Here is a 23,817-nt window from a genome sequence, read left to right on the forward strand (position 1 = left end):
TACTCATATACACGGTTTCTGCATCCATATTGAAGTTGAGCATGTAAAGTACAGTGATCCTTTGGCTACTGAACAAAATTGGTACTGAGTCTAATGTGTGATAATAAAATTGCATGATAACGAAAGCACAGAGCCTATGGGATTTATCCTAATTAGTACTGGGCATCCCACTTGTTATCCAAATTATTCCTTTTACAACATGTGATGCAAGTATAAGTGGCTGGGGAATGGCTGGAAGAAGGAGGGAGGTGAGAGGAGAGAGAGATCAATAGGAAGGAAGAACAGTGGTGGAAGCAATGAAGAAAGTCAAAATGGGGAGAGCCCCAGGAATTGATGGAGTGTGTGGTGAAGTGATGAATCATGGGGGGGGGAGAGAGAGTAGAATGGATATAGAAGATGTGCAGATTGACTGGGAGGAAGGTAGAGTCCCAGAGGATTGGAAGTCAGATATAATTATTCCCCTGTACAAAGAAAAAGAGAAAAAAGAAGAGTATGTAAATCATAGGGGCATTTGTCTTAGTGTAATAGGAAAAGTACATGGTAGGATACTTACTGGCAGAGCTAGGGAAATAACAGATGAATTAGTTGAGAAAGCATATGACAGAGTGGACAGACAAGGAATGTGGAAGATAATAATAATATATGGGGTAAATGGGAAGTTGTTGAATGCTGTGACGAGTATGTATGAGGGTGCAAAGGCTGCAGTGTGTGTGGATAGTGAACTGAGTGAATTTTTGTCTGAATGTTGGATTGCAACAGTGATGTGTCATGTCTCCATGTTTGTTCAGTCTGTATATAGATAGAGTTATAAAAGAGATACAAGGTAGTGCAGTGGATGTTGGGGTGGCCCTAATGAGAAAGAGCACCATTTGGAAACTTCCTGTGCTTTTGTTTGCAGATGATACACTATTGTTAAGTGAAGACAAAGGGCAATTGCGTGGCTTGGTGAATGAGTCTGGGAGTGTAAGAAACAGAATCTAAAGGTTAATGTAGGGAAGAGTGAAGTTATGGTCTTTGAGAGAAATGAAATCAATGAACGTACAGTGAGGTGAAATGGAAAATGCGAGTGCAGTTAAGCATTTGAGTAGTGTGATGAGTAAAGATGGAAGTTTGGAGGGTGAAGTGCTTGAAAGGGTACAACAAGGAAGAAAGGTTGCTGGTTCCTTGACAGCAGTGATTAGAAATAGGGAAGTGAGCATGGAAGTACAAAAGTCAATGCATGATATTATTGTGATACCAACTCTGACATGTGGAAGTGAAGCTTGGGCCTTGTTGTAAGGACAAAAGTCAAGAGTGAGAGCAGTGGAAATGAGTTATTTGAGAGGAGCATATGGAGTTACATGGAGAGAAAGACTAACAAATGAGGAAGTGAAGGAGCATTGTGATGTGGATGTGGATGTGATAGAAAGCATTAGGAGAAATAAATTGAGGTGGTCTGACCATGTGGGGAGGATGGAGAGTGAGAGATTAACAAGGAGAGTGTATGTGAATAAGGTGGAGAGAGGGAGGCTGAGGATGAGATGGAGGGATGGAGTGGAGAGGTATATGAGAGAGGAGTGTGTGAGCTGGGTGAAGGGCAGTGAAATGGCAGGGGACAGGGCGACATGGAGGCAATTTGTTTGTGGCTACATCTTATGGAATTAAGGCGTCTGGCAATAGATAAATACAGTTCCCTCGCACAGTGAATGAGTTTATGGACGGCAGACGAGCGCGTTCAAAGTGAATTCGTTCACTGTGAACAACGTATCTTCTGGAAAAAATAGCATATGGGCGGCACCGCTCCCTCAAAGTCCACTTTTTGAGCCATAGAGATTTACTAAAGGGCACATTTCAAACACATTCAGTTCAGATATATAAAATATAAAACACACGATTATTTATCTTAAATGAAGCAGATGGCGGCCTGATTGACTTGAATACAGGTGATTCCAAGGCAAAGAGATACACTTAGTTTGTCCTCACCACATCACCATCCACTCCCTCATTCCCATCACCAGTCTTGCCCTCATCACTTGACTGAAGCACTTCTCCATGTGCTTATACCTCATTCACCTCTCCCATAAAACCTTCAGAGTTCAAAGATGACACCACTCACATCACATCATCATCGTCTTCCCCAGGAAGTGTAGCAGATGATGTAGAGACAACTGGTTCCTGTTGTTCATGAGTTCGGTAGTAGCGTGTGATAAGTATTTTCTGCTATTGATGTCCATATTGTACCTTTCGGTGTAATGACGAAAAGTGTTTTCTACTCCACTGAGCACTTCCTGTGTCATAAGGTAGCTGGTTTCAATTGCTTTGACTTCTCTCAGAACATACATTGCCGTTAGAATTTTACTGGTCTTAGGCAAATAGACATAGGCAAATTTTCATCCTCCATTCAATTCTGCTCAAAAAGCTGCTCAGATCTGGCCTCTTCTGCAGCGTCTACTGGGGGGAAGGAGGTCGTTCAATATGGGAGATGTTGGTTATGGCCTACTCTTTCCCCCGATTTCGTTCACTTGGGGTTCAACTCGTTCGTTATGGTTTTGTGGACCTGATTACCCCCTGCTCGTTCACTAGGCAGATCGTTTACTCTGAATACGTTTACTGTGCGAGGGCACTGTAAATAGATAGAGAGGGAGTTGGGGGGCTGGGCGAATGAATTTAGAAGAAGGAATATCCAAGAGTGAAAGCAGCAGAAAGCAGAGTTATGTTCTGTGGGAGGAATGATGTCAGAGAGCAAAGATGAATGGTCAAGAAATGGAGGAGGTAAATGCCTTTAAATATTTAGGCTGCTGGTGTGTTAAGCAAGGATGGAAGTTTAGAGGATGAAGTGCAGGAAAAAGTACAACAGGGAATCGAGGTTGCAAGCTCACTTAGAACATTAATAAAGAACAGGGAAAATGAGCAAAGTCATTTTATCATCGTACAATGAACTCTCAGATATTCAGCGAGATTCAGCCAGCTCCAGCACCAAATGAAATGAAACGTAGGATATTGCATAGTACCCCCCATTGGCACAACATTTGGCTTTGAGCCAGGTGTTGTGTTACTGTCAGTCTTGACCCATCCATCCATCCATCATCCAATCCTACATTGCCCCATGAAGAGCGCAGGAGCCTGAGGCTAGATAGTTGGTCCTGACATTTAAGATGAGAGTGACCAACCTTACTCATCCCTGAGTGGCATTATGTGAGCAATAAACCCCAACCACCCCTTGGATATAATTCTTCACCGGCTCAGTCCGACTGGAGCGCAATAATTACCCACTAAACCACCAGGCGTCAAAATTTGGTTATATGGTTACCACCCAGCGTAATAAATGGTTTCCTGGTGCACAGGAAACTATTTGGCTTGTCACTCAGTGTAGAGTCTTGACCCTCTATCCTAAAAACTTTGCCATGAGTAAAAGATGAAAAATATGCATAAAATACAACAGAAATGATACAGTACAGTGTACATAATGTACTGTTGTATGTACTCACCAAGTGTTGGCATCAGTGGAGGGTAGAGCTGTACACAGTGCAGTAAAGTACAATGCACTTATTCCCATGTGGTCTAGTGGCAAATGGCTCCCACAAAGATTAAATGCCTCAGGTTTGATCACCAAGGGTGCCGAAGTACGTACTGGAGATGGAGTGGCAGAGGGAGTCCAATGGAGCTCCAATGAGGCCTCTGACTGAGGCGAGACCTCAGATGGAGTCACTGCTGTCAATGGGGCTGACAATGGTGCCAAGGCTGAGGTGAAGAAGTGGCCATGATGGTGCCTGGCTGAGGTAAATGATGTCAGTGTGAGGAAGGAGAGGGCTGGTGTAGAAGAAGCCAGTACTGTACAAGGAGGTTGAAGGCTGGGGAGACAGAGGACAATGCGAGGAGGTTGAGGGCTGTGGTGATGGAGTGGCAGGCATCACCGGACAGAAAAAGGACATGATGGAGGACTGCTTGGGGATCCTTCATCATAGCAGCTTTATCACTTTCTCAAGACCCTGTAACAGGTATGTGATCATGGCATCGGTAAACATGGGCTGCCAATTAGAATGCTCTCAGTAGTCAAGAAAGACATCCACTGCATCATGGATCTGCCAGAGCCTTGGGATATCTGTCATTTCATCTTCCTCCTCCTCCTCCCCTTCTCCCCTTCATCCTTGGTGCCCCATGTAGTCAGGTTCCACAAATTCCCGGTTGGAAATAGTCTGGTACCCGGGGTCTCCCTTATCCACTTTCTGCCAGTCATGGATGGTGTCCTCAGTCACCTGTTCTCCTGCTGCTTCAATACATTGGATGAAGTCCTGAGCTTCAAAGCCGGTAAAGTCTGCAATGGTCTCTTCCCCCTTGAGCATTTTTTCCCAACCATTCACAAGCATGAATATAGAGACTTCCCTCTGAGTCTGCACCCAGTTGTAGGTTGCAAACTTGAGGGAATACCCTTTCTGTTCTCACCTTGGGCTTCCTCATCCTCATCCTCAAGCACAACCATCACATCTTCCATAAGCATCTTCTGGTATAGCCTCTTCACTGCCACAATAATACCCTGGTCCATCGGTTGCAAGACTGAAGTCGAATCAGGAGGCAAGTACATGTCCCTAATAGGACCTCCATCTCCAACTCCTTCTCAGAAGGATGAGCAGAAGCACTGTCAAGGAGCAGTAGAGCCTTCACTTGGTTGCAGGCAAGGCCAAGACTCTGTTTGATAATTGATAATCTCCTTCACAGCATGATTGTGGAACCAGTCTGTGAAGATCTAGGCTGCAAACCAAGCCTTCAGCAAATGGATATAAATCACCTGGAGACTATCCATTAACCTGCAGAGACAACATGCCAGTTTGGCATGCCCCACTACAACAGGTTTCAGACAGTGGGGCCTGTTGCATTGAGAAACAGACAGGTGCTGTTTGCCCACCTTACAACCAGGGAACAACTTTTCATCAGCCAAGGTATTAGTCGGGACAGACCTGAAGAGCAGACAAGTTTCATCAGCGTTATAAACCTGATTCAGACATAACCTTCCTTTGTCAATCAGGTTGATGTGAAACCCATCAGTTCCTCTGGTGTCTGTATCCAATGCATCACCATGGGTAATCTTGTTAGACAGCCCACGTCAAAGTTTGAATCGAGTCAGCCAAGCTTCAGATGCCTGAAATCTACGATCCCCAGTTGCTTAGCGAACCTGGTGGCTGCAGCCTTCAGCTCGATGGGACATACAATCATGCCACTGGCATTGTTATTGAAACACTGAGGCAGGCCTGGCCATCATTTTGCTTTTGCACTGTCACATGGTCATGCCATGTTCACCCTGGAAGAACATCTTGATGGAGTCCTTGTTCTGCATATCCTGCAACATGGTCTGGGACATGCCATAGTGCTCCATCAGCCTTGTGATGATATGGGCTTGCTCTGTCATCTCGATTATCTCCATCTTCTTCTCCATGGAGAAAATGATACGATTCTCTTAATAGGGGGTGGAGGCACCATGGAGACAACAAGCAGGACCATACAGAAGGCCAGTAGACCTGCAGCAGCCAGGCCACAGCCACAAAAGCCACAAACTCAGCCATCATGCACATAAAGGGTCAACTACAATAGTGAGCACAAGGGAACACTTTGGGGCCACAAGTGAAGTACATGGGATAAGGAGACACAGCACTGGGGGTTTGCACAACATTCAGTCATAATTTCAAGATCACAATAGAGCACTAGGACATGAAGCACTGGCAGGCTATATGCTTTGCAACAACAACGAGCATAGGATGCCACAGAGTTAGTCACAGCACTAGGGTTTTGTGACTTTTTGGTCAGAAGAGCAGAGCGCACAGACATGTCTTTATGAGAGATCCACAGGCAAGAATGAGAACATGACAGTATGCTCGGTGCGCTGGGTGAGCCACTCCCGCAACAGATTCTGATTGGCTGGCATGTAGCAGGCATTCTTATTGGCTGGCACATTGCAGGGTTCCCCTGGGTGCTGGTTGGCTGCCGTGTATGAGCCAGATGATACGTCTTGATGCCGGATGTTGCACAAAATTGCATGTTACTTTCCATTTCGGCACTGGATACTGCATAATATCATTTGATATTGCTTTAGCAGAGCCGAGCCAACAGCATCGAATATTGCAGTGGGCCAGATATTATGGTGACGGATAATTGAGAGTTTACTGTACAGGTAACTCGCACGGAACACGATCTCACGGAACGCGCTCGCAATTATACACGGTAAGGGCTGGGATACATATAAGACAACGTAAGATTAAAAAACCATCATGAAAACTACAAATTAACGCAGGAGAGGCCTTTGAAAGATCAAATCCTCGAACGTCACCGCTCGCAATTATACACGGTAAGGGCTGGGATACATATAAGACAACGTAAGATTAAAAAACCATCATGAAAACTACAAATTAACGCAGGAGAGGCCTTTGAAAGATCAAATCCTCGTACGTCACCGCAGCGCGCGGTTTGTTTTGATTATGTGACGATCTAGGCGGGAAATTATTCAGTGAGTGAGACATTCCCGAGTACAGTAGCACAGTATTTGTAAGTTAAATATTTAGAGTACTGTACTGTTCTGGTAAGTTTATGTGCAACTTAAATTACTATTAAATAACGTTAAAGCAAGAAATAAAGTCTTATAACCAGTTTACCTGATAGGCATCAGAATATTGCCTTTTTTATTTGTTCGTTTTTTCCACAGTACTGTACAGTATTTGTAAGTTAAATATTTACTGTTCTCGTATGTACTGTACTTGTAAGCACTTAAATAAAGTTAAATCATTAAATAAAGCCTTGTAACCAGTTAACCCGAATTATATGATTACCCATGATCGGCGTCGGAATATTGCCTTTTTTGTTTGTTCATTAAACTCTTACTGTACTGCTTTTCTACAGTACTGTATTTGTAAGTTAAATATTTACTGTTCTGGTATGTACTTTTAAGCAATTAAAGCATTGAATAAAGCCTTGTAACCAGTTAACCTGATTTATATGATTACCCATGATCGGCGTCGGAATATTGCCTTTTTAGTTTGTTCGTTAAAGACTTATAATAAGAGAAAAATACATTTTTGTCTTGGTATCTTTACCTATTTGCTCAGGTTTGCTGTAATGGTTTGGATCATTTGATGCAATGCAAATTGTAGAAAACTGTGAAAACTTTCGGGAAGTGAACGAAAATCTGGGACATGAGACTGACCTTGACTTCACCCTCTCGTGTGTCATCTGTCAGTTCACCACCTGATATCGTGATGAGTGGATGTACGATTTTTTCGCTCATGGCCATGCCTAACCACACATAGTTACACCCATTATCTCGACCCAGACAGAAAATACAATCTTTTTCCTCTCTTGCAAAACACAAACAACCACCCTGTTTACGAGACAGCAATATATATTGCGAAAATAACAAGGTAAAATGATAGAGAAAGATGAACATCTTATGACGGAAGAAGTACGTTTTCCCCGTCTGTAAACTTATTTATTTCTGCTTTGTATCTGTATTCGTAATAATTAGACTTATTGTTAGTTCTGAAACTGCATTATGATTCTATTTTTAGCCATACTCGTGGTGTGGGAGCTGGAAGTTGTGACACAACTTCCTTATTGCTAATCAGACTGACCCTCCACTTTATTCTCCCGTGGCAGAGTCTAGCCTTGGAGGACGTGCAGTTTTCCTATTTAGGACTGAAAATTCAACTCTTTCGCTCCCTTTTCCAAGCATGGGCACAACGATAACGTAAAAAAATAACTCGAAACTACCATAAACATATATCAAAAAGGTGAAAATGTATTCATAACATTTTTTTTTTCCAGCCATTCCTAACAGATTATGTACTGAAATCATTCAATATCACAGTACTGCATTTCTAAGTTAAATATGTACTGTTCTGGTATGTGCTTGTAAGTTAAAGCACTGGTACCAGTTAACCTGATTTATATGATTACCTATGATCGGCGTCGGAATGTTTCCTTGTTTTTACGCACAGTATTTGTGTGTTGAAGTTTTGCTGTGGAGTACTGTATTTGTGAGTTATAACATTAAATAAACCTTCTAACCACTTAAAGTGCTTTCTAGTGATTACCAGTGACAGATAACAGCAAAACAACACATTTGGGGGGTCTAGGGAGCAAAATATGGAGTAGTTTAAATATACGCGATTTCGCACCTAACACGGCACGGTAGGAACGAAACCCACGTGTTCCGTGCGAGTTACCTGTACTATGATCCCCACTCTAATGTATGGATAAGAGGTTTGGATCCTGCTGGAAACTCACAAGTCAAGAATGAGAGGAATGAAAATGCATTTTTTGAAAGGGGCATTTGAAGCTATAGGGAAAGACAGACATACAAATAAGGAACTGAGGAAGTATTGTGATGATCCTGTGTATGTGCCAAAAAGCATTAGAAGTATCTTGAGATGGTTTGGTCATGTGGAGAGAGTGGAATGTAAAAGACTGATTAAAAGAGTATATGTGTGTGAGGTGAAAGAGGATGGGGGAGGTTAAGGATGTGATGGAGAGATCAGATGAGGAAGTTTAATGAGTGAGGAGGGTGTGATTTGGAGAAAGGGCAGCCTGATGCAGAGGACAGAATAGCATGGATGCGATTCACCCCTGGAAATCCCTATTGGGACTTACACGTGTGGCTATTGAGGGATACAAACTTTCTTACATTACCACACTCACTTTTACACACATTCTCACACACTCAGTCTCTTACTGTATTACTCAGCCTCTTACAACCTAATCTCACATCCTCTTTGTCTCTCTCACACTCCCTTTTCCATACTGGTATATGCCTGTACAGGTAGGTAAGCAGTTTTGGTCAGATTTTATATCATAAAGCTTCACATACACTCTACTACCATTACCATTATTTCTGGCCATCTGAAAACTATATATATATCATACATCAACTTAAATTATTAGTTTTGAACAGCTGGCTCTCCTTCTCTTCCTCACCCTTGTAATAATTCAGTGCTGTATTACATTTTGCTGTATCTTATCAAAGTCCCACGCCAACTGCAGATTTATCGTACAACAGTATCTCCAGTCAGTCTAATCTCTTCCACCCCCTCCTCCCATATTTCTCCACTTTCAGCTGCACATTCTTAAACTTTGTGAATGGGTGATTAAGTGTGAATGAACTGTGAAGTGCTGAGTCATATGCATATGAGTGAATGGGATTATGGGTGACAGATAAGAGACCGTTAATATGAATTAGGAATATGATTGGAGCCAGAACTGATCCCTGTGGCATGCTGAGTCATATGCATATGAGTGAATGGGATTATGGGTGACAGATAAGAGACCGTTAATATGAATTAGGAATATGATTGGAGCCAGAACTGATCCCTGTGGCACGCTGGCATTAATCGAGCAGAAATTGGAATATACATCATCTACTTTTATCTTTCTGTTGTTAAGATATGAGGAAATTAGGGGAACAAAAGATGATAAGCCATGGCAAGGGAGTTTGGATAGCAGGGAATGGTGCCACACTCTGTCAAGGGCTACTGCATGGGTTTCTCCATGTTGGCCAGTTGACTGATGGATGGTATGAGTTAGGAGATTGAGTATGTTGCCAGACATCATCATTGCCAGATGCCATGTATCCCAAACAGGGTGGCCAAGGGCTTAGAGTTAATTGTTTTACAGGGAGGGGCACTAATCCTCCACCAACCCCACTTGACACGTAGGGAGTTATACCAACAGCATCTGGTGTTCCCAGGCGGTCACCCATCCAAGTACTAACCAGACCCAACGTTGCTTAACTTCGCTGATCAGACGGGAAGCGGTGTACTCAACGTGGTATAACAGTGGATTTTTTGTGGCAAAAAACCGTTCTGTCTATCACTAATTAAGTTGTTGGATTCAAGATGTTTAACAGTGTGCTTATTATTTACAGTTGCAAATACTTTATCAAGAGAAAATGTAATAGCTATTGATCTGTAATCAGAGGGGTCAGAGGAAAATCTTTCTTTGGAAATGGGTGGATAAGAATTGGGGAATGAAGAAGCATGTATGCATAGTCTGAATAATTTAGCTAGAACAGGAGCAAGTTCTGGGGAATACGTTTTCAAAACACTTGGGGGAATTCCATCTGGACCTGGAGCTTTGTTGGTTGGTAAATTGTCTTGAATGGATTTTACATATCTAGTCTGTAGCTTAAGTATGCCATATTGCACTCCTTTTGCTATATTATATGCTTAAGGTCATTATCATATAAATGTAATACAGTGCTCCCTTAACATCCATGGGGGTTAGGTAACAGAGACACCCGTGTATGTTAAAAATCCGCGGATATCTCTGCCCCCCTTAAAAACACCCCTGGACCCCATTAACCCTTTGGCTGCAGTGGCAGTGATGACAACATACTGACTCTGCTCAGTGCGGAGAAATAGGAAAAAAATTGTGTGTTTTCAACTCGTGTTTTAGCCCACTTATTGTTAATCTTGAGAGGTAAAATTTTTGTCAGACAAACGTCAATCGTTCTACTATCGTTTGCAACAAGCTGCATGTCCGTAGGCACTCCAAGCACAGAGAACTATTTGAGAGAATACAAGGTGTGTTTTGACTATCTGATGCAAGAAATAACCCAGAGAGGTGGAAATTTCCACCAAACCACAAGATTTTTTCCATGCAGAATAGGGTTACAGCCACATTACCTCATCACAGTAATTGCAATAATAATAAAAATAAAACACTTCTTGCCAGTCTCCTATGATTTTGTTACAGTGTTCCAGTGCTTACGTTAGACTTTAGCGAAACTGTAATGATGGGAGGAAAATCATTACAGACTCTATCAGACTTCACGAATGACTTTTATTACCACTTACTTTTATAAAGCTTATTGATATAATGTCATGAGTCATTTCATAACATTGCTGCACAGTTTGCAACGGCAAAAATGTTCGCTAGCAAGTGCACTTAGCATTATGACTTCTCTGATTATCGCAAAAATATCACTAAATCACTTGTATACTATCACAGTAATTCACGATATAATATAAAATAACACTTTCAGCCACTCTCGTAAGACTTCAGTGCGATTTGGGTGTGCATTGCTTCGTATTACAGTACATACGAGAGAGAGGGGGCGGGAGGGCATCAAACCGGCTTAGACCAGTTTGTCGAGGGGTACGAGAGAGGGGGGGGGAGGGCAGCAAACCGGTTTAGACCAGCTCATCAAGGGTACATAGAAGAAAAGAAATACTCCCAGCTTGTCCTAACTTTTCCCCTGATGAATTAATGGCATAAAGAAATGAAGTGGCCAAAAAGAAGAGTGTTATATTTGATTCACTGGATAATGCCTTCACTAAAACAGCCATGAACTGTGCCTGGGATAATGTTACATTTGCAGTGAACAGTGTCAGCAGAGTTCAATGAGATAAAATGCTTTACTAAATTCAGCCCCAGTACTGTATCCACCTGCGGATATTTAAAACCGTTTATGTTATATCCACCCACAGATATTTAAAACCGTGTATGTTATAAATGCAGATGTTAAGGGATGACTGTATAGTAAACTTCCAATTATCCAGCATAGTAGAGCCAAAGGCCTGCCAGATACTGTCAAAATACCAGATTATGGAAAAGTCCCCCCCGGGACCCCATAACCCCCCAACTCTGTAACACTTATCGACTGTCTGACCCCTACAAAACACTTTAAAATCTCGAAAAACAACTAATAGACATTCTTAATAAAATACTGTAATTTACTGTTAAGTGCACTACTTTTATGTACACCCTCTAAAAAAAATTTCGGCACCCCCTACTCTGATACCTTTCGCAACGATCACTGTTACAGACGGCGAGGATACATGGTGTGGTTGATACCCCTGTACCTCTCTCACTCTCCCACTGAATTTCATCAATAGCGCACAAAGTAACACACACCAGCAACACAGGGCCATGGATACCGAGCACACACCAAAATTCAGGAGATGATTCAGAATGCTTCGTGTAGTGTATCATAATGTATCGTGTCGTAAGGGTGCCGAAACTTTTTTTATAGCCTGTACAAAAGCAATTTCATGTTGATGATAGAGATGATATCAGATTCCCCCCAGCCAGGAGACCCTATTTCTTTCTCTATACAGTACAGTAATCTCTCAATTTTCCGACATAATAGAGCCAAAGGCATGTCCAGGTAATGACTCTGTTCGGATAATGGACTTCTTCCCTAGCCCTGCCCCCCCCCCCTCCCTTCTTACATACCCTAACTTTGAAAGCCATTGTAAAAGGCCACTACAGTACATCATACAACACTTGTTCCTGGTGTTTTACAGAACTGTATCTGGTGAAACAGACCTATAAACAACAGTCAAGCAATAACCATGGTCAAGCAGACCCATCGGCCATGGACAAGCAATCACCACTGCAGGGCCATACCCTGCAGTGACATGGAAAAAATACCATACTGCAGAGTACAGTGCTGTACACAAGAAAAATGCAGTGGGCACACAAAATGTTATGGCAAAATGTAATAAAATCATTATAAAATGGAATAATGTCAGGGAACAGTACAGTAAGCTAGAATAAAATCAAGGAACAGTACAGTCAGATACAATAGAACTGGCTACACAAGAAAAAGGCAGTGGGCACACAAAATGCAATGGTTAAATGAAATAAAATCTTGATAAAACAGAATAAAATTATGGAACAGTACAGTAAGCTAGAATAAAATCAAGGAACAGTACAGTCAGTGACAATAAAATGGCTACACAAGAAAAAGGCAGTGGGCACTCAAAATGTAATGGTTAAATGAAAAAAAATCTTGATAAAACAGAATAAAATTGTGGAACAGGACAGCAGGCTAGAATAAAATCAAGGAACAATACAGTCATTTACAATGAAATGAAGGTAACACGCACATTTCATTACAAGGCATCGTGTGGAATGACTTGCTAGCTCTTTGACCCAACTGTTTTGCTGTGGCTGGCAAAACTGTTGTACTGCACAGTACAGTACTGTAAATCCCATGTGGTCTAGTGGCATATCCTGATAAGCATAGTCGGAGAAGCACGTGAGGAATAGCAAGGCCTGAAACAGTTAGGGGATCACCACAAAAACGTTCACATGCACTGTCATGACATATTTCATGGAGGATATGTTTACTCGGTGTCGTGTGGGAAATGAGAATGACTGAGGGGACCTCTAATGGACAGTGGGTGAACCATGGAGCCAGGCAGGGAGAAATGTTTGGGCTGCCAAAATTTCACCCCAGAGGCGAGAATTTTGTCCAGATTAAAAAAAAAAATTGTTACGCTTAATGATTTAATACTGCTAGATCACAGCATGTAGATAATGGTTGTGACAGATAGTGGACGTCTGGATAATCGGGTGATTACTGTACTGTATAAACACTTGCATTGTAAAACCTTACCAAATACTATAAATCTTCGAAAAACAGCTAAAAGACTCAAAACTCTTCTACTCCCTACCTACCACCAACACCCTGTGAGCTGCGAGGCCCACCAACCATCAACCTTACCATCCTCCCTCCCTCAACACTCCACCACTTTCATATTACAGTACAGTATAACCCCAGCCTTTCTGGGTATTTCTTTCATATTATTTTTTTGTGATTATGGCTGGATGTTCTATGACAGCAGCTTCTGGTAGTGCTCCATTCCCTGCTGTCCAAACTCCCTTGCTGTGGACTAACGTGTTTTGTTCTTCTGCTTTCCTCATATCTCAGCGACAGAAAAATAAGAGTCTATCTATAGCCCGACGCCCTAATCCCGCAAAGGGTGGCCGCAGACAAAATGCCTCCAAGTCGCTCTCTGTCACCCACCATTTGACTACCCTCCCCCAACTCGCTCCCCCCTCCCTCATATAACTCTCAACTCCATCCCTCCACCTCATCCTTGGTCTACCCCTCCCTCTCCCTCCCTCCACCTCATCCTTGGTCTACCCCTCCCTCTCCCTCCCTCCACCTCACCTACATACACCCTCTTAGTCAGTCTTTCATTCCCCATTCTCTCCACATGTCCAAACCACCTCCGTGTATTTCTCTTTATCTTCTCAACCACATCCACACCCACCCCACAACGTTCCTTCACTTCTTCATTCGTCAACCTGTCCCTCCATGTCACTCCACATGCTCCTCTCAAGTAAATCATTTCCACTGCTCTCACTCTTGACTTGTTCCCCTCTTGCAAGGTTCACACCTCGCTTCCATACGTCAGGGTAGGGATCACAATACTATCATGCAGTGACTTCTTAACTTCCATACATACCTCCCTATTTCTCATCACTGCTTTCAGTGAACCAACAACCTTCCTTCCCTGCTGTACCATTTCACGCACTTCATCCCCCAATGTTCCATCCTTACTCATCACACTACCCAAGTGCTTGAATGCACTCACATTCTCCATATCCTCACCATCCAAACTCACTGTACATTCTGTAACTTCATTCCTCTCAAACACCATAACTTTACTCTTGTTTACATTAACTTTCAGATTCCTCTTCCTACACACTGTCCCAAATTCATTCACCAAATCTTGCAACTCCCATTCATTTTCACTCAACAATACTGTATCATCAGCAAACAGCAACACCGGAATCTTCCAAATCTCACCCTCATTCATTAGAGCCACCCCCACATCCACTGCCCTACCTTGCACCTCCTTTACAACCCCATCCATGTATATATTAAACAGCCATGGAGACATCACACAACCCTGTTTCAGTCCCACATTGAGATCAAAGAACTCACTCAGCTCACCATCCACTCGCACCGTAGCCCTAGCTTCTTCGTACATACTCTTCACAGCTCTCAACAATTTCCCCTCCACTCCATATATTCTTAATACCTTCCCCATAATAAGCTTTCTCCAAGTCCATGAAGGCAGCATACACTTTCTTTCCCTTCTCTAGATACTCCTCCACTAAACATCTTATAACAAATATCTGATCTACACACCCTTTCCCTTCCTAAATCCTCCTTGCTCTTCTCCAGCTAGCTCCTCTGTCATATGCCTAACCCTATCAGTGAGTATTCTACAATATATTTTTCCAGTCACACTAAGAAGGCAAATACCCCTATGGTTACCACATACTTCTCTCTCCCCTTTTCCTTTGTATAAAGGAACAATTATACCTGATTTCCAGTTCTCTGGAACCCTTCCCTCTTCCCAAGCCAGTCTACACAACTTCCATATCCATTCCACAACAATCTCACCCCCATACCTCAGCATTTTACCACACACTCCATCAATACCTGGGGCCTTTCCCATCTTGATCTGCTTCATTGCTTCCACTACTTCCACCCTACTGATCTCTTCCTCCCTCCTCTCATCTCTTCTCCCAGCCAATCCCCAGCCACTTATTCTCACACTGCTTTCACTCTCTACATTCAACAAATCCTCAAAGTGCTCCTTCCATCTCCTCAATTTCTTTCTCTTCTCTACCAACAATCTATTATTCCTATCTTTCACTCCCCTACTATTTCCCCTTTCACACTGCCTTCCTTTCTTGACCTCCTTCCAAAACAATTTCTTACTCTCCCTCCATTTCACACTCAGATTCCTCCCAAATTCTTCATCCACTTTCTTCTACTCTCCTTCACCTGTCTCCCTTCTCCTGCTCATATATACCTCTCTCCTCTCTCTCATCTTCTCCCCTACCTCTACTCGTTAGTCATTCACTATATGCCTTCTTCTTTTGTTCCACAGCTCGTTTCACCTCATCATTCCACCATGCTGTCCCTTGCATATCCTTGCATCTCCTCCTCACTCCACAAGCCACCTCACACGCTGCGCCTATCTCTTCCGTGAATATCTTACATATGTCTTCTACCCCTTCCATCTGCTCTAATTCATACCTTTCCAATCTTCCACTATGCTCTTATACTCTGCCATTTTCTCATTATCTTGCAGTTTCTCCACTCTTCTCACAGGAGCTGTTTCCTCCTGTCTTCCCCTTCGTCTCTTCAACCATTTTCTTTGCAGCTTTACCTTGGTCATCAGTAAGTGATGGTCCGAGACTCCATTCCCTTACCCTCTCCACACTCTTGCATCCAACACTTGTCTTCTCATTCGTTCATTCACACACACGTAGTCTATCATTGCCTTTTGTTCAACAAGTTCACCATCCATCCTCCTCATTACTCTCCATGTATACCGGTGGATCATCTTATGCCGAAAGTAGGTGTTAGCTATTGCCAACCCCTTACCAGCACAGATGTCCAGCAAAGCACTACCATTCCCATCTACTTCAGCTGGCACATCCCACTGACCAACCACTCCATCCACTCATAGATTCCCAACTTTGCCATTCATGTCTCCAATCAAAAGCACTCTCTCGCTCCTCTCAAATTTGTCCATACATGCTTCTATACTCGCCCAAAACTCATCTTTCATTCTTGCCACTCGGTCCTCTGTCGGCACATACACACATACAATCGCCCACGCTTGTATACCAGCTTTCATCCTCACCCATACAATCCTTGCACCCACTGTTCCATACTCTCTTATATTGTCCTTCCACTTCTTGCATATCATCAGACATCCTCCCTCACTTGCCCTCTCATTCTCATTAACTCCTGCACATATACCTAAACCATATTCCCATTCTCTCACCCTTTCACCTTTCCATTTAGTTTCAGTCAATCCACATATATCCACTCTTGCATCCTCAAGCACCTGAACAATCTCTCTCTCTTTCGCTTCATCATTCACTCCTCTCACATTCCATGTCCCCACCCTCAGAATGTCCTTTGTCCATTCCTTAGTCGTCAACGTATTGTCCGTCCTGGTCCGAGGCGCTTTATTTGCTAGTTTCGTTAGGTCTTTTTACGGGATGGGGCAGTAACCCACCACCAACCCTTTTAGTCACCTCGTACGACAAGCAGGGATAGTGGGGGAGTATTCTTGAAACCACCCTACCCCCAAGGGAGAAAAGGAACCTTATTTTACTCTGGATAGAACTTCAGACACATTTGCTGGAATCTCAGGCGTCTCCACCTTTAACTATGCTCCAATTTCCACTCAGTGCAGGCATGTCACAAGGATCAGTTCTGGTGCCAACTCTATACCTAGTTCATATTAATGATCTCTTATCTGTCATCCACAATCCCATCGATTCATATGCAGATGGCTCAACACTTAACAGTTCATTCACACTCAAACACCCATTCACAAAGTTTAATATTTCTAACTCTCAACTCAGTGCAGCCATCTCCATAAATCAAGACTAATCTAAGATTACTAAATGGGGACAAAATAACCTTGTCTCATTTAATGCTAGTAAAACCAATGATGTGGTGTGTGGAAGGAAGAGAAGACGGAGGGGGGTGCAAGGAACAGCATGGTGGACTGAAGAGGTGAAACAGGCTGTGGCACAAAAAAAGAAAGCATACAATGAATGGATGAGAAATAGGGGCGTGGAAGAAGTTGAGAGGCGGAAGAGAGAGTTATATGTAGAAAGAAAGAGAGAGGTGAAAAGATTAGCAAGAGAGAGTAAGAAGAGAGTGGATGAGGAATTTGGAAGGAATTTGAGTGTAAAGTGGAGGGACTAAGAAAATGTTCTGGAAAGAGGTGAAAAGAGTAAAATAGGGTGGAAGTGTAGTTAGAAGGGGAGTGAAAGATAAAAATGGTAGATTACTAGTGGAGAAGGGAGAAGAAGTGAGCAGATGGAGAGAACACTTTAAGGATTTGTTGAACGTAGAGGATGGAAGTAATGCGAGTATAAGTGGCTGGGGAATGGCTGGGAGAAGGAGGGAGGTGAGAAGACAGGAAAAAATCAGTAGGATAGAAGTTGTGGAAGCAATGAAGAAAGTTAAATCAGGGAAAGCCCCAGGAATTGATGGAGTGTGTGGTGAAATGCTGAAGCATGGAGGAGAGATAGTAGTAGAATGAATGTGGAAGATGTGCAGATTGGCCTGGGAGGAAGGTAGAGTCCCGGAGGATTGGAAGTCAGGTATAATTATTCCCTTGTACAAAGGAAAAGGGGAAAAAGAAGTGTGTGGTAATCATAGGGGCATTTGTCTTCTTAGGATAATAGGAAAAGTGTATGGTAGGATACTTATTGACAGAGGTAGAGAAAGAACAGAGAAATTAGTTGGAGAAGAACAGGGAGGCTTTAGGAAGGGAAGAGGTTGTGTAGATCAGATATTCATTCTTAGATCTTTAGTGGAAAAGTTTCTAGAGAAGGGAAAGAAGTTGTATGCGGCCTTCATGGATTTGGAGAAAGCATATGACAGGGTGGATAGACATGGATTGTGGAAAGTGTTAAGAATATATGGAGTAGATGGGAAGTTGTTGAATGCTGTGAAGAGTATGTACGATGGTGCGAAGGCTGCAGTGCGTGTGGATGGTGAACTAAGTGAATTTTTCTCATTGAAAGTTGGGTTGAAACAGGGATGTGTCATGTCTCCATGGTTGTTCAATCTGTACATGGATGGGGTAATAAAAGAGGTACAAGGTAGGGTAGTGGATGTTGGAGTGGCCCTGGTGAGAGAGGATAGTGTTTGGAAACTCCCTGTACTGTTGTTTGCAGATGATACTGTGTTGTTGAGGGAAGACAAAGGGGATCTGCAAGGCTTGGTGGATGAGTTTGGGAGAGTGTGTAAGAAACGGAATCTAAAGGTGAATGTAGGGAAGAGTAAAGTGATGGTCTTTGAGAGAGGTGAAGTCAGTGAATGTACAGCGAGGTTGGATGGTGAGGAATTGAAAAATGTGAATACGTTTAAGTACTTGGGTAGTGTGATGAGTAAGGATGGAGGTTTGGAGGGTGAAGTGCTTGAAAGGGTACAGCAGGGAAGAAAGGTTGCTGGTTCTTTGAAAGCAGTGATAAGAAACAGGGAAGTGAGCATGGAAGTGAAAAAGTTACTACATGACACTATTGTGATACCAACTCTAACGTACGGAAGTGAAGCTTGGACGTTGTTGGAAGGACACAAGTCAAGAGTGAGAGCAGTGGAAATGAGTTATTTAAGAAGAGCCTGTGGAGTCACATGGAGAGACAGGCTGGCGAATGAGGATATAAAGGAGCGTTGTGGTGTTGATGTGGATGTGATAGGAAGCGTTATGAGGAACACACTGAGGTGGTTTGGCCATGTGGAGAGGATGGAGGGTGAAAGACTGACGAAGAGAGCGTATGTGAGTAAGTAAGGTGGAGGGGGGAAGAGGGAGGGGGAGGCTGAGGATGAGATGGAGGGATGGAGTGGAGAGGTATATGAGAGAGGGGGGTGTGAGTTGGGAGCAGGGCAATGAAATGGTGGGGGACAGGGCAACTTGGAGGCGATTTGTTTGTGGCCACCCCAAACAGGATTGAGGCGTCTGGCAATAGATGGATAGATAGAAAACCAATTATATACAGTTTACAAATAGGCAGATATTGCCAGATTCGTATACAGTATAGTATTACCTTCAGTGCTACTAATATTCTCATCTCCAAAAGTATTGAAATTCTCGGTTTTTCACTCAATGCCCTCAGCTGGATCTTTCATGTCGGATCACTTACTAAACCACCTCAAAGAAACTTGGATTATTGTAGAGTCCATAACTTCTTCACTGATGAGCAGTTAGCTATAGCTAATTTATAAGAGTGATGTGCACTCTCAGCTAGAATATTGCTCACCCTTATGGAATTAATGTGGAGAGGCTGCACTAAAACAACTAAACAAAATTCAGAACAAAGATGTTGGAATTATTAATAACCCTGCTATTACCAATAACATACCTCCTGTACAAGTATGAAGGAATGTTGCCTCCCTTGCATTATTTTACAGATGCTTCTATGGCAAATGCTCAGATGAAGTTGCATCCATTGTGCCACCTCTGCACGCCTTCCCTCGTGCTGCATCTCTCTGGAACTTGCGCCCCCAGAGTTGTAATCCTCCCAAACTATAACCTACTGCTGTTCAAGTCCAACTGTTACAGATTTTTTATGAATGGAGGATGCCAGTAATCTGGTGTATGGATTTTGTTATTCATTTGTTTTCCTTCCTCTGTTCTGTTATTACAAAATAATAATAATGATAAAAAGAAAGGGTCCTTCATGCTGGATAATGTCAAAGAATTTATGCTAACTGCCTGATACCGATTTCATTTAACCATTGACTATGCCACATAATGTGTTATGCCAGATAATTGGGAGTTTACTATTAACGAAAATTGCTTTTTTTTTTATTTTTTTATTTTACTGTAGGTATAGTTTGGCCCAAATATCAATACGAAAGGTTATTTTACACGACTGATTAATATTTCATATATTGAATTTGTATGTAATAACAAAATTTCATATGTTTGTTGTAACTATATGTACTGATACTGAAAAGTACTGTATTTTATGCCAGATAATTGGGAGTTTACTGTATGCAAAAATTGCTTTATTTTATTTTATTTATTTATATTACTGTGGGTATAGTTTGGCTCAAATATCAATATGAAAGGTTATTTTACACTTGACTGATGAATATTTCATATATTGAATTTGTATGTAGTAACAAAATTTCATATGCTTGTTATAGCTACTGTATACAGTATATACTGATACTGAAAAGTACCGTATTTTCCTAAGACAAAATTAACATAACCTTTGTGAAAATAATGAACATTTTTTCATTCATTCATTGCCAGACGCCATGTATCCCAAACGGGGTGGTCAAGGGCTTAGAGTTCATTGTTTTACAGGGAGGGGCACTAATCCTCCACCAACCCCACTTGATACGTAGGGAGAGCGTTATGCCAACAGCATCTGGTGTTCCCAGGCGGTCACCCATCCAAGTACTAACCAGACCCAACGTTGCTTATCATTGTAGAAAAAATGCACTGAAATCCATAAACCTACATAATAACATGATATGAACACTCACTGAATTCTAAATTAGTTGTATCTGTTTAAACATAAGAAAACAATACTTATGATTTTCAAAACCAGGAAATAAAGGCTTCTGTATTTATGTATAAGAAATAATACCGGTATTACACTTTGTTCATGCAGCACAGATCGTATTGTAGAAATTGTTGAAGAAAAAAACATAAGCTTGGGGTATCAGAGGTACTATTATTATTAATTTGAAAACAATAACAAACATTGATGCTTTCTCATTACCTAGACGGTTTTTAATTTTAAGCTGGATAGGTCCAAAAGTTGAAAAGACTCTTTCAGTTCCTGCTGAGGAAGCAACAGCAGTGTATAATTGGGCAGGCACCGTCATACAGTCTTTCATGATATTTCCTGGAAAATTTTGCCACCAATCAAGTGGTGATAGGGTATTCAGAATATCATCTTTAGAAAGCATTTGCTTGAAAGGCATGGTCATTCCATGGTAGCTCAATAATGTTGAAAGAAACCTGGGAAAATTTTCTTCAACATAACTTTCTGCACTGTCAGTTTCATCATCAATGAGACACCTACCCTGATACCTTGGGATCAATCACATTTGCTTATTAATGAGCAGATGTTAGTGCTGCATTTCTTCTCATGAGTACCTTATTGAAATTTTCTGCTCAGTTAAACATTCCTGCATATCATATTTAAGTTTGTTCCAAACATCTGCTGCATCACTGATTAGTGCCTCTGCACATTGGGATCCAGCTAACGCCACTACTATTGGTTTAAGTAGGTCTGAATAATCTTCAGCATATCTCTTTAATGCTCTGTCATTTACCTTCCTAGTTATTTGCTCAGTATCATCACTGTGTTCCCTGCATATTTTAACCAAAATAGGCTCTCCCAGTTCTGAAGGTATGACTGTATACAGTAGAGTCAACCATAGTATTCCACCATGTTTCAGCAGGCATTACAAGCATTCTTTCCTCTGCTTCCATGTACAAATGTCCAGAAATATGATAGTTTCTGAAATATTTGATAACTTGAGTTATGTATTCTTTAATATCTTTGATATGTTGGTCTTGTGCCAATAGGTTCAAGGGATGTGCAGAACACCCAAGAGCAATTATAGTTTCATCTTTTTTCCCTAGATTTCTGTGCATTTTTGCCATGTTTACTGCATTATCTGTAACAAAGCTCTTTACGGTGCAACCAAAATTCATTTCACGTTTTTCAACAGTTGGTTCAAGAATTTCTAATAAATTTTCTGGTGTTTGAGATTGATTGCACACTGTATTAACAAGATATAATTTTCTTTTGGATGTAAAGCTGGCACTCATTATTGTCTCATTATGAAAATTATTCCAACCATCAATTGCTAAACATACTGTCTTCTCCCTTTAAGTCATCAGAAAATTGCTCCAGTGCATTAGGGTATGCCTTTCAAGAAGAGATCCCCCAGGTTTCTTCTAGATTAGTGGTAAATACATACCCTGGTGTTAATTTGTTTACCATTTTGAAAAACTGTGGATGCTCTACAGCATGAAATAGTGTATTAGTGGCAAAAAAATAATTAGCCATTTCTCAATCTAGAAGTTCTTTTTCACTCCTACTGGTTGTAATGAAAAGGTCTTGTAAGCTGCTTTTGTCAGAGTGCCTCTTTGTAAATTTTCTTGGTGTTGGACCCTGTTATTTGTCTGAAGTGGAGGCAATGGAATCTACTGCTGCAGGTGGAACAGGTGGGGTTGCTGAAGCCTGGGGCTGTGAAGCCACATGAGAATCACCAGAGTGCTTAGCATCTCAAAGACGATATTTTATACCAGTACCATAAGCTTAATTGTAGTAGTAGTAGTTGTTCCCTAGGCAGTCTGGCCGAACAGCCCCGAGTCCCTTAGAAAGGCCATGGCCAAGACCTGGCTTTCCCACAGAGCTCTCAAAGAGTGTATGTTGTGTTGTTGGCATAGATGATTGTGTGCAATGCAGTCTTCCATAATGTGCTTAATAGTATGGGGTGCTGTGTTGCATCCTGGACAGGCATCAGCGACGGAGTCATCCAGTCTCTTCTGGTAGCTTAAGAGGGCTGGATGGTGCCCACATCTCAGCCTGGCCAGGTGGACCCTGTCCTCACGAGGGAGATAGGATTCAGAAGGGTGGATGTCAGGAGGCCGTGCATGCAGCTGTGTGTTGTCTTTAAGTGACTGAATTGAGCGGCGAGTGATCTGAGTGTTGATATACTTCTGGAAGCTGGTCCAAGAGGGGAGAGATGACAGTATTTGTTTATGGTATCATGTGCTGGGTGTTGTTTTGATGTTTCTTGGAGTGGGTGGATGTGCTGCCATGTAATACAGTGGATGTTGTGGGTTTGTGGAGGCTGCAGCAAGAAACTGGGTGCCTCTCATGTCTAGGTGATCCTTGACTTTGAGGGCTTTGTTTTCTTGACGTAGGTGGTCTGTGGGTGTAGTAGCTGTGCAACCTGTGATTATTTTTAGGGCCTTGTTCTGTATGGTCTGTAGAGTGTTGTAGTGTGTTTTGGTGAGGTTAGAAGCCCAGGCAGGGCTTGCATAATTCATCACTAAACGTATGTATTGTGTGTATACTGTGGTGGTGGTTTCTTTGTTGTGTCCGAATGTTGTATGGGCAAGTGACCCCAAAGCATTGAGTCTTGGTGTTATTTTATTTTTAATGTTTGTGATATGTTGTTTAAATGACATTGATGTATTGTATGTTACACCAAGGATTTTGAGGGGGGGGGTAGAGGAATGTTGTTTATGGTGAGGTGTGGGATGTGACTGTGTTCTGCTGTCCAGTATGTGAGAAGGGTCACTGTAGATTTGGCTGGGGCTATTTTGAACCTGTTTGTGGTGAACCATTTGTGTAATGTGTTGAGGTAAGGTTGAATGATGTGTGCGGCTGTGTTTGCGTTGATATAACTCCTTAAGTCCAGCAGAATATTATACTTGGCTACTTCCAAGGCCTAGCTTTAGTTATGTTTTTCTTGACCAATGTCTTAACATTGTACTCAATGTATTCACATGTGATTATCAAAGTAAATATGTA

At 42.1% G+C, this 23,817-nt stretch overlaps 1 non-coding gene across 1 annotated transcript; it reads right to left on the reverse strand.

Annotated features, from left to right (window-relative positions):
• Positions 1–9,678: 9,678 nt before the first annotated feature.
• On the reverse strand, positions 9,679–9,797 carry LOC145417699 (5S ribosomal RNA). The gene has a single exon (XR_013900562.1). It is a non-coding gene; the product is annotated as a 5S ribosomal RNA (ribosomal RNA).
• Between the last annotated feature and the right edge of the window lie 14,020 nt (positions 9,798–23,817).

The sequence above is a fragment of the Coenobita brevimanus genome, chromosome 110, assembly GCF_032717465.1.
Source record: "Coenobita brevimanus isolate Jiangsu-jjx chromosome 110, ASM3271746v2, whole genome shotgun sequence".
Classification (NCBI taxonomy): Eukaryota; Metazoa; Arthropoda; class Malacostraca; order Decapoda; family Coenobitidae; genus Coenobita; species Coenobita brevimanus.